This window comes from Lolium rigidum, chromosome 4, assembly GCF_022539505.1.
Source record: "Lolium rigidum isolate FL_2022 chromosome 4, APGP_CSIRO_Lrig_0.1, whole genome shotgun sequence".
NCBI lineage: Eukaryota > Viridiplantae > Streptophyta > Magnoliopsida > Poales > Poaceae > Lolium > Lolium rigidum.
In genome coordinates this window covers 245,983,304-245,994,293 of record NC_061511.1, presented here as the reverse complement: position 1 = coordinate 245,994,293, position 10,990 = coordinate 245,983,304, and the positions used below count along the sequence as shown (strand labels likewise).

Below are 10,990 nucleotides of genomic sequence, written 5' to 3'. Positions count from 1 at the left end.
GTCTATGTAAGTAAGATAGCAAGTGGTGCCTCTTTGATTGCTTTGAATCCGAAACCACCTTTCACGTTTCCTCTTACCGTCAATTGCTTGGGGCTGAGCCTGCAAATAATTTATGGGTGTCTCTAAAGCTGACTTAACTTATGTCTTAGTCAAATTACATTAGTGTATTTCAATGCAGACCTAAATAAAGTGCAAACAATATCAAACATGAATCTCACATTTTGTATATCTCAAGTTTTTCTGTTTTATTACCGTGAGCTAGTGAGGGTGGTGGTACAGACATCTATGACCCGTGCTCCCAGTTTTCTCACATATATAGCCCCCATGGATGACTCAAACCATGCAATTTTGCATCCGAAAACCATAGGGAATAGCACTTGATAGACTGCATGTCAGATTTCTGAATTTGTTTCCTTGAGCACATAAAATTGTGTAGCAAACTGTGCCTCTTGTCAAGTGGACACCAATAGAAGCCGTGCAATCACGGGATAATTTTTGGAGTTTCATGACAGTAGCATGACATGTGGGGAACCATGCAATTTTTAACTGCAAAATCTGCACTAGCAACTCTCGTAGGAAATACCCTTATGACCATGTTTTGCATAGGGATCATAGTACCATGTCGTTCAGGACCAAGGGAAGCTTCAAAAATTTCATTAGCCTGTGTGATGCTAGCCTCGAGGCTGTGGCCATGCGTCTGGGAACAAACTCCGCGGATCAGGAGGACGCGGAGGTATGGGCTCCAGGCATGTCTTGGTGGATGCCCAAGGAATGCATACCGATGCAGCAACTTCAGTGGTACTCGCTGTTGAGAACATAACAGGCACCCCAAAGTCAGAATTGGGCATCGGCGTCACTGTTAGTGAAGCGCCATGCTCGTCGTCATCGTTGTCCGGGCTGAGTTCGGTGGAGATCACAGATGCCCAGGGCAGGGGTGGCATCGTGGTTGCGGGCGCGGTCAACTGCGCGGTGACGCCTTGGGATGTGCAATCCACCGATGTGTCGAGGATTCCTTCGCCTGATGCAACTGCAACAAGTACAGGGATGACGTCGATGGTGCTGTCGTCGAGTGTCGTGCTCGACGGCGTCGTTGTCCGGGACGGACTCGGTAGAGACCACGCCGCTGGTCATGCATGGACGCAGGTGCCTATGATGACCTGGCTGCTCACGGCAGGCGCATTATGATCGTCATGGTGATGGTTTGGGCTGCGCATTCCGTCGAACCAGACGCCTGAAACCGAACGATGGTAGGGATGGGAGCAGCAGGAGCGACCGCTAGTCGGCTAGTGGCTTCCCGATGGCAGGGACCTTAGCCGCAGGCAGGCTCAGCCAGCCCTGCTGACGCGAAGACGAGGTGACGCAGGGCGGGAGCACCACTTTGCCGGCGAGACCACGAGTGGCGTCCTAGTGGTGGGTGCCGCCGTGCCGGAGGCGGATGATCTCGGTCGTGCCAGAGCTCGCCTACAAGAGCGACGACACCGTTGGGAGTGTCGATGGTGGGGTTGAGCTGTCAGGGTCCACTGCACAGGACAGAATCCGGTTAGCAGTTGGCGAAGAGCAGCTAGCGAGAGCATCTCCTCATACATACATACGCTTGTGTTCGGTCTTCCACTCGTTGAGGTATGCCTTGAGCTCAGGAGTCATGAGAGTCATGGTGAGGTGTCGGGCGGAAACAAATTAGGAGAAAAATTGGGGAAGGGGGTGCTGGCGCTCAGGACGATAAAGGCCGGCCAGGATGGGGAAGATGGAGAGGCCATGGCATGGAACGCCGGGACCGCGCCCGCGTCGATGGCAGGATGCTCAGGCTCGCCGTCTATTGGCTGCTGTCGGTGCGTGAACCTGGCACCTAGAATCAAATCGATCCATGCTCTTGTGACCCTAGGAGTACATGCGTTACATCAGTTTTCAACCTGTTATGTTACATTAGGTCAAGAGCCACGGATGTAAATATGATAGCGAAACCATCAGCATCGCATTATGTACTTCCTTCGATCCATATTATTTGATGCTAAAATAGATGTATCTATAACCAAAATGTGTCTAGATACATGTTATAAATCGGAGTATAATGTATGATTTTTTCGAGATTTTCGGAAGCATTCAAAAAAAAAAAAAAAGACAATCAGGTCGGTTCACATGATCCGGAGCTCAACTTTACCATATCCCCAAGGATAAGGATATCGTGTTTCGGATGCTTTTGCAAACCTCCTATGATCCTATCGATCTCAGCTTGTTTACTCAAATCATATCCTCCGAGTTCCCTGATGGGCAATATATCAACAACTAGTTCTCTGTAATCTAAGGATGCATGTATTCAAAAGAATCAACAACAAACGTAGCTCGATCCACACATACACTAGTAGAAAACAGGTGGGTGACGAACATCAAGACAACCCTCCCCGACCTCCCCGGGTGGTGGCGTCGCGCCACTCCGGGGAGCCCCTTCTCACCGGCCCTCCGGTCCCCTCCAGCCCCTCCCTCCCCTCACCGCTGCCGCCGGAGGTGTCGCTGGGCAAAGGCCGCGCGTCATGGCGGTGGCGGGGGTTTCAGCTGGTCGCGACCATGGGGGGTGGGGGCGGCGCTCCAAATCTCTCTTGTGGTGGTGGTGGTGAGCGGCGTCAGTGACCGGAAGGCGAGGCGGCGGCGGCGCGGTGGCGTGGCCGGATCTTGGCCCTTGGGGTCTGGAGGCAGCCAGGTCTGCTGCGCCTTCTCCGCGCGACGGGCTGCTCCGCCCGCATCACATGGGAGCCGGGGCGGCGGCCCCGGGTATGGCGGCGGCGACCTCCTCCCCGGAGGTGGGCGGCCTCATTTGTGTTGTATTGTGATCCAAATTCATTCCAAAGGGAGGCTAACTTTTGACGAGCGGAACGTACGGATCGTTACCACCGCCTATATATACATCTTGTAAGCCGCCGGCTAGGGTTTATCGGATTATAAGATATCTCACGGCGTTTGTAAACACTCCCCGATATAGTGAAGTTTTGATGGCTGGCGCCCGTGGTTTTTACCTCTCTTTGTTGGAAAGGGTTTTCCACGTTAAAATCTCGTGTCCCCTGCATGTGTTCTTGTTTCGTTCTTCGTTATTTGCTTGTCGCGTTTATAACACATTGGGATCTGGGTTGGGGGATCTTGGGATCCCACACAGATCTCCAGCGGTGAAGATCCAGTCGACGACGAGCTTAGGGTGACGGGGTAACCGGTGAAAACCGTGCTTCGCGCTCAGGCTTGGCAGACGATGGCGGCATCGCTTGGCGTCGTTACCTTTTCGAAGGCATCGTCTATGCTTGTCTCGTCACTACACTCGGCGAGTTTGAGATGTGCGGCTGCCGGTGAACATCGTGCTCCGACCCTGGTCATGGCGGGCGATGGCGACGTTACGCGTCGTTACCTTCTTGAAGGCATCGTCGTCACAACCTGCATCTACCCACTCGTGCTGCTCCGGGAAACCCTAGATCTGGGTCTCCCGGATCAGACGATGGCGGTGCTACCTGCGTCGTTCTACCTCTTGGGGCATCGTTTTTGGAGCAGCTGTTGGATGTTGGCGGATGTCGGGGGAGTGGTATTCTTCTACCACATTGTTGGCGCTGAGTCTCGGTGGCATGGTGTTGCAGGGTATCAACGACAGATGCGGGATGATGTATGCATGCAGGATGGTGAAGCCGTCTGGCGTCATGGTGGCATCGACGGCAGGTCTTGCAAGGTTAATGTGATGATCTCTCTTGAAGATGGAGTCGAGGAAGACGGTGGCAACAACTTCTGTGGCTTGTGAGTTGGCGTGCGCTGAGAGTCTACTTGACTGGATGTGCTTCTCATCTACTATTGGGCGGCTTGGGAAGGCATTTGGTTTTTTTTTGGATGATGTGAGTTCGTGTATTGTCACCCCCTTCATCCCACTGTAGGTTTAGCGAGGTAGCTTCGAGGTTGATCTTTTGTATTGTTCTTGTAAGATTTTGTGAATAATCTAATAAAAAAAGCCGTGCATCCCTTGAATGCAGAAACTAGGGTGATATTTCCCCATTTCGGAAAAAAAAAGAATCTCTGAATCTATCGAAGCACACGTTTCATGCCACCGTTCAGTTACATGTTTGAAAAACAAAAGATATTTAAACAACACGCAGGACTGCGGGTTATCAATTCAGCAGAACGACGAAATGATTTCTTTGTTAATCCCTACATCGGCCTTAGAAATACTCGGAGTGAAAGAAAGAAAAGTGGTTTTCATTTTCCATATTCTGCAGAGTACATAAACATCCGGCTGCACATATGTAAGTGGCACAAGACATATTCTCGAATATGAATCCCACTCTCAGCCTACCCCGTTACGATCATGTTGCAACTTTTTGTTCACTCTCTCATTCCACAACTGGTGGAGCTCGTGTCGCCCCACCCCCGTCCATCAATATGATGGCGGCATCGGCCGCTCTGCGTCGGGCGCTGCAACAAGCGCCGGTAGGGGCGCGCATCAACCCGTCACACGCTCGCCGAGTGACCCTCTCATGATTTATATTAAACTTTTATACCTTTTATAATTCTTTATTTCAACAAACCTTTTGTGTGGCCTATTTTTAGCTAGTTATACATTTTTGTATCACTTAGTTATCATAAATGAAAGTTATTATTTGAAAGTAATTAAGGATCGTTATTTTTTGGTAAATATAAATCATATTTTTTCGGAAAATTTGTCTTAGTATCTTTCTATTTGAGACTAAGGATCATTCTTTGAAACAAATGCCCTTTGAAGTGAGAAATGAATAAGGTCAAATTGTATGCCTCTATAAAATAACTTATGACTCTTACATTAATTGTACTGTGTATGTGTGTTTCCCATATATATTCATGTGTCCTTAAATATCTTGGTAGAAACTAAAGTAGATGGTTTAAAATATCATGCTATTTTTTTTATTACACTATTAGGTATCAAAAAATAGTAAATTCTCGACTATAGAATCACTAACAATGATCTTTTAATGATTCTCTCATGGTCCAATATGTCTCGCTCCTGATGATTATAAAATAAAGTCTAAAAAATGAGTAAATCTTGGATGTCTTTAAAATCTTTCTTCTTCATGACACAATCCCATACTTTTCTAAAGGCGGACGAACATAAATACAAATCACAAATCTGTAAATACCAACAAAGGTTCTTCCATATTTTTAATTTAAGCCGCACCTTTTAGTTATACACATGGCCATTTCTATCACTTGTTTCGCATGATCTATCCTCATCTTTTTGTCCTCGATGGTGGCCACCCTATTTTCACCCATGGACCGACTACTCCACCACTAGATCTAAGAACAATTGTGCATAGCTGCTGCGGCCAGCTAAGGGCATATGGGTGTATACATATAAACCCATCATTTTTGCTAGAAGACAAAAAAATGTAGTATAGTATAAGGGCTCGTTTAATTCATAGGATAGAAAAATTATAGGAATAGGAAAAACATATGATTGAGGTGTCATGGCTAGTTGAATCCTATAGGAAGACAAGTTGTGTTTCATTGTGCCAAAGAAAATTTTCCATGACGTATGACCTAATATTTTATTCCTATAGGATTTGCACTACAAGATTCCTATAGGATTAGTTCCTGTAGGACATATTTATATGATAAATCAAACAGCTAGCTAGTGTAGGAAAAATCCAATAGAATCTAAATCCTACACAATTCCTATACAAATCCTATGATTCAAAGAAGCCCTAAATTATTGCCAAACGCTACATCCTTCATATCCGACAGGAGATCAGTTGCTCGTTTACTATGCTTTAACACTATACCTGGTCAAGCATCCTTCAACTGATCTCCAACTTCAACTGCCCAAGTTTGGAATCCAGATCTGCTACATGTTTACTTGTTCTTTGCTGCTTGCTCACGGATTCTAATCTGATTTTAGTCTGAATTTAGTGTGTTACAAGTTTGGTGATTCTGAATTGAATTCTAATTTATTTTTTTGAAATGGATCTCTACATCGACTGATGCATACGGCTTTCTTTGTTAATTTATTCAACAAGGGTCTGACAAAGAACATACATAAAAAAACCGGAAGCCGCCACACAACACCTAAAGACCTGACAATGAGAGAAGAGCATGCCAATAGGGCCTTATTCCCTGGAAACACGAAAACCTCCCATCAACTAGGAATGGGAGGTCGCTCCCCTCTCGAGCGACTCTGGGAGACCCCGTCGTCGCTGCACTACAAGGCCGCCGCTGCTGCCATCACTGGCGGTGGTGGCGGCGCCCACCCCGTATGATGGTGGGCAGGGGAGGCGCATCCTGGAAGGCTTCTCACGAGAGGAGGTGGGAGATCGGCTCGGGGGGCGCAGGGCGGCGCGGCTGCTCCTGGCCAGCGCTTGAGGATCTTCGGCGGGAGGCGTCGAGGAGGACGGGTCACTACTAGGAAAAGGCTTATTGCCGGCGCACCAAAATGGGCTATTGCCGGCGCACCAAGAGCCCGCCGGTGCGAACGCGCCGGTGATAATAGCTTATTGCCGGCGCACCGGTCGGTGCGCCGGCGGTATCTCGCGTTATCCCCGGCGCACCTGTCTAGTTCGCCGGCGGTAAGTTATACAAGAAAACAAAAAAAATTCAAATCTAGATCCAGATCTAGATCTAGATCTAGATCTAGCTAGTCAACCGTGGTTGTCGTCTATGCGCCAGTGTAGGAGGTGCATGAGGTGCATGAGGATGCTGGAAGCTCCCAAGATTGGCGGGCCGGTGTAGGAGGAGGAGGAGTAGGCCAGAGGAGGAGGAGTAGGCCGGAGGTGGAGGAGCCCGAAGGAGGTGGAGGATGCCGGAGGATGCCGGAGGTGGTGGAGGTGGCCGACGGTGATGGGGGAGGCCGGAGATGTTGGAGGAGGCCGGAGGACGTCGAGGAGGCTGGAGGTGGTGGAGGAGGTCGGAGGACGTCGTGGCCGTCGGTGGAGGAGGAGGATGAGTAGGTCGCCGGAGTAGCTCGCCGCCGCAGAAGCTCGGTATAGAGAAGGAGGAGCAGGAGATGGAGGAGGAGGAGGAGGAGGAGGAGGAGGAAAAGAGAAGGGGAAAGTGAGCACCGCGGGTTGAGTTGTGCCTATATAGCACTCCTTACCGCCGGCGCACCAAGTAGGGTGGTGCGCCGGGGCTATTTTTTTCTTTTTTTTCACCCAAATCTTAAATCTGAAAAAAGTCCTGTTTCTGTTTTGAATTTGACGAATCCATTTTTTCTCCAAACGGCCGTAGGCGTTGAATTCGAGTAGGAAATTTCGAGTAGATCGATTTTGATATAAAAAAGTTTTTCATCGGAGGTCGTATGCAACCGAAATCCCGTTTTACCGAAAGATGATGCCATTTTGCATAATACATCGAAATTCAAATTTTCAAATTTTCCCTAAAACTAGATCACATATTACATGGGCATTTCAAAGGATTTTATTTTTTGAATTTTCTATCATTTTCTATTATTTTTTCGAAAACCGAAAAGGCGATTCCGGGGGGGGGGGGTGGAGAGAAAAATCTAGGCAACTTACCCCCGGCGCACCTCTATGGTGGTGCGCTGGTGGTAAATTGTCTACCACCGGCGCACCACCATAGAGGTGCGCCGGGGGTAAGGTGCCCAGAATTTTTGGGGCGGCCGGATCTCTTCGAATTTTATCCCCGGCGCACTAATTTTTTTTGTGCGCCGGCAGTATAGGTCCATCACCGGCGCGGCGGAAAAGGGGTGCGCCGGCAACACTTTCCACCGGCGCACGTGCAAGGTGGTGCGCCGGCACATATTGCCTCCACCTATAGGCGTTTTCCTAGTAGTGGGTGAGGTGCCCTTGGCGGCGCCCTGACCTGCGAGATCTGGTGGAGGGCCGCGGCCCGGTCTGGAGATCGTGGGGTTGGACCGGTTCCTTGCACTAGATCCCTTTTTTCGTCTTCTGCCTTTTCTACTTTGAAGACGACCAACGGTGTGGGGACCTGCTAGTCTTGCGAATAATGGCGGCGGTTCTATGATTTCTTCTCCCACCAAGATGCAGATCTGCCGGTGCTTGTTCTCATCGATCTGGTGGATGAGTCGTGTTTCGGAAGGCGCGCTCCGCGGCGCTCCATTGGGCGAATCAAGCCTGGAGATTGGCGGATCGGCTGGAATTCGGTCGTGCGCACCCTTTTTTTTCTCTGCCATTTGGTTACAGAGGGAGTACTTCGAAGCTCTGCTGGCTATTATTATCATGGAGCATGTCCTCGTTCCCTGATGCTGGCGGAGAATGACATAGAAGCCGAGATCTGAGGTCTTGCAATGGTGACTTGAGTCTTGGTGGCAAGGAGGACTTGGCTTGGTGATCTGGAACTTGGAGCAGCGACATGCTAGTGGGGACGACCGTACAAGAGAAGTTTAAAGTTTTAGCTTTCAGGATGAAAATCCAAGGTCTGACCTTAATTTGTTGTGCTTGGCAATGTCCTTGTTGAAGGCATCATTTTGAGAGTGAATACTTTCTTCAGGATAAAAACCTAAGATCTATGATCGGGCGATGATGGCGCTTGTGCACTGTTGCCTTCTTGGAAGCGTTGCTTTTGGAGAAGCTGGACTTCTGGTGCTGTCTTGATGGTGTTAGTGCTGTTGTTTTAAAGGATTAGATCACTGTAGCGGTACTTTTCTTTTTTTGGTATTTCTCCTGTCTTTTTTTTGGTTGTGTGCATCCGTAATGCCGCTAGGGCAGTGCGTTGTTGCAGAGGCTGGGTGTAATTGGTATCTATGTGATATTAATATATGCTCTTTGTCGAAAAAACTAGGAACGGGAACATCAACATACCCCGAGACACCCACTAAGCGAAACGGGAGAGCTCATCCGATCTAGCAGACTCGTAGTGAACACCTCATGCACACACTACGGAAGCCGTCACCACCATCAAGCCGCCAAGCAACCTTCAGGATAAAGATCTGCAAAAGCTTTGTCATTCCTGTCGTCGACGACACCACGACGCCAGACAACGCCCCCTCCCTTCATGTGTTGAACATCACGCGACCACCGTCAAGACCCCGCTACGCCACGCTACCGAGACTTGTCATTGTCGATGCACTAGAAACAACACCGCTCCACCAAGAAAACAAACAACAGGTCCCTCGTGAGATGCACACCTCCAAAACTGATGCCCCCAAGGGGGAACGACGTATAGGCGTCGCCATCATCCGATCCACAGATTTGGGGTTTCCTCCGGAGGGCAGCGATGGAGCTGGAAGCTTCGCCTCAATGATGCCTTTAAGAACACGCAAGGCGCCGCCATCACCGGCTCCGGCCAACGCCGAAACCTAGGGACGTGATCAAGAATTATCTTGGACTCTCTTGCATTCGCACCCAAGAATGGTCCAATGAGCTATCCATTCTAAAACCTGACCAGCTTTGACAAAAAAGATACAGAGCACAAAAATCCAAGCATCAACGGATGGTGGGTACATATGCTCGATGTCTCCGGTGCACGGTAGAAACTCCAGTTCGATCGTGAGTTCGTGACCACTATAGTGTGTTGAGAATTTGGACTTGGGATTCTGTAATTGTGGCACCTGTTTACTTGGCCACCACTTGCCTTCCGCGTTAAGCATTCATTCGCAACGCATCGTCATCCCGTCGACATGCTGCCAGACGCCCAAATCTGTCGCGCTCTAGCGATTCCTTTCCCTTCGTCCCCCAACGTCCCTGACTCCATTCTGCTTAATATCCAGTTATCCATGGAGATTGATCCTCACGATTGACAGAATCAGTTCTCAGTAGCGCAGCTCTCATCCTACGTACTCTTCCCCCGGCTCAGCACAGCGACCCACGCAACCGGACGGCAGCAGCGATGGCCAAGGCGGCGCACGAGCACGACGGCCCACGCCGCCGCACGATGCTGGGCGGCATCCAGGACGCGCCGGCGGGGCGGGAGAACGACCTCGAGACCATCGAGCTGGCCCGATTCGCCGTCGCCGAGCACAACAACAAGGCCGTAAGACAATTCCCACCAGACCCAAAGAATTGACCTTTCTCTGTTCCTTCTTTCGCCTTCTGAAACAACTGTTCCTTGTGTTCTTGATTCAGAACGCGGCGGTGGAGTTCGAGAGGCTGGTGAAGGTGAGGCTGCAGGTGGTGGCCGGGTGCATGCACTACTTCACCATCGAGGTCAGGGAGGGCGGCGCCAAGAAGCTGTACGAGGCCAAGGTCTGGGAGAAGGCGTGGGAGAACTTCAAGCAGCTCCAGGAATTCAAGCCGGCAGCTTAAGATGCTCTGCATATACTATGTGATATGCCGACTTAGAGCATCTCTATCAGAACCCATAAAAGTGCAAACTGAAAAACTCGAGTTCAGTCTTCCGAAAACATGTTTACGGGTCACAAAACGGTTAGCGCAGAACAGACAATGTAAACTAAAACTGAAAAAGGGAATATTCGAAAATCATCATTTTTTTTCTTTACAAGATCTGTCATCATCTTCTTCACAAAAACCGTCTGCGCCGCGCCGATCGATGGCTGGAGACTAGGCTGAGCGATTCCTTGATAGATGTTGTTGATTATTTCCCAGCTAGCCAACCGCCCTGTATATGCAAGCCATCCGCCCTTCATATGCTAGCAATATGCCCTGCATACGATTCCTTCTTCATAAGTTCATATACGGACGCACGCGTACAGCGTGCAGCGCAGATTTAATTCCCGCCTCACTTCAGCGCAAGAGAGGAAATAAGAACGGTCGACCGCACACGCCTCCGCGATGCTGCTGCGTGTACTGTGTCGCTCGCCGGAATTAGTCTATATCGAGACGATTCGCCGGAAATTGACATAGATATGATTGGAATTGGAGCAGGTTATCAAGATGTTCAACCGGTGGTTCACGATTTAAGGAAACCAGCGAGAAATCGGCGGCTGAAGGTGGTCGTACGGACGGCGACGCTAGAGGAGTAGTGAGAAATTCATTCAGTTTGGGCCTGTAACCCGTCTTTCAGTCTATATTAATAGGGGCCGAGTCTGAAACTTTTCGGGCCCCTGAAAAAACATTTCGGGCCGGAC

General features: G+C 49.5%; 1 pseudogene; it reads left to right on the top strand.

The window, feature by feature from the left end:
* Positions 1-1,435: 1,435 nt before the first annotated feature.
* LOC124648538 lies at positions 1,436-10,386 on the top strand (annotated as a pseudogene).
* The last annotated feature ends 604 nt before the right edge of the window (positions 10,387-10,990 follow it).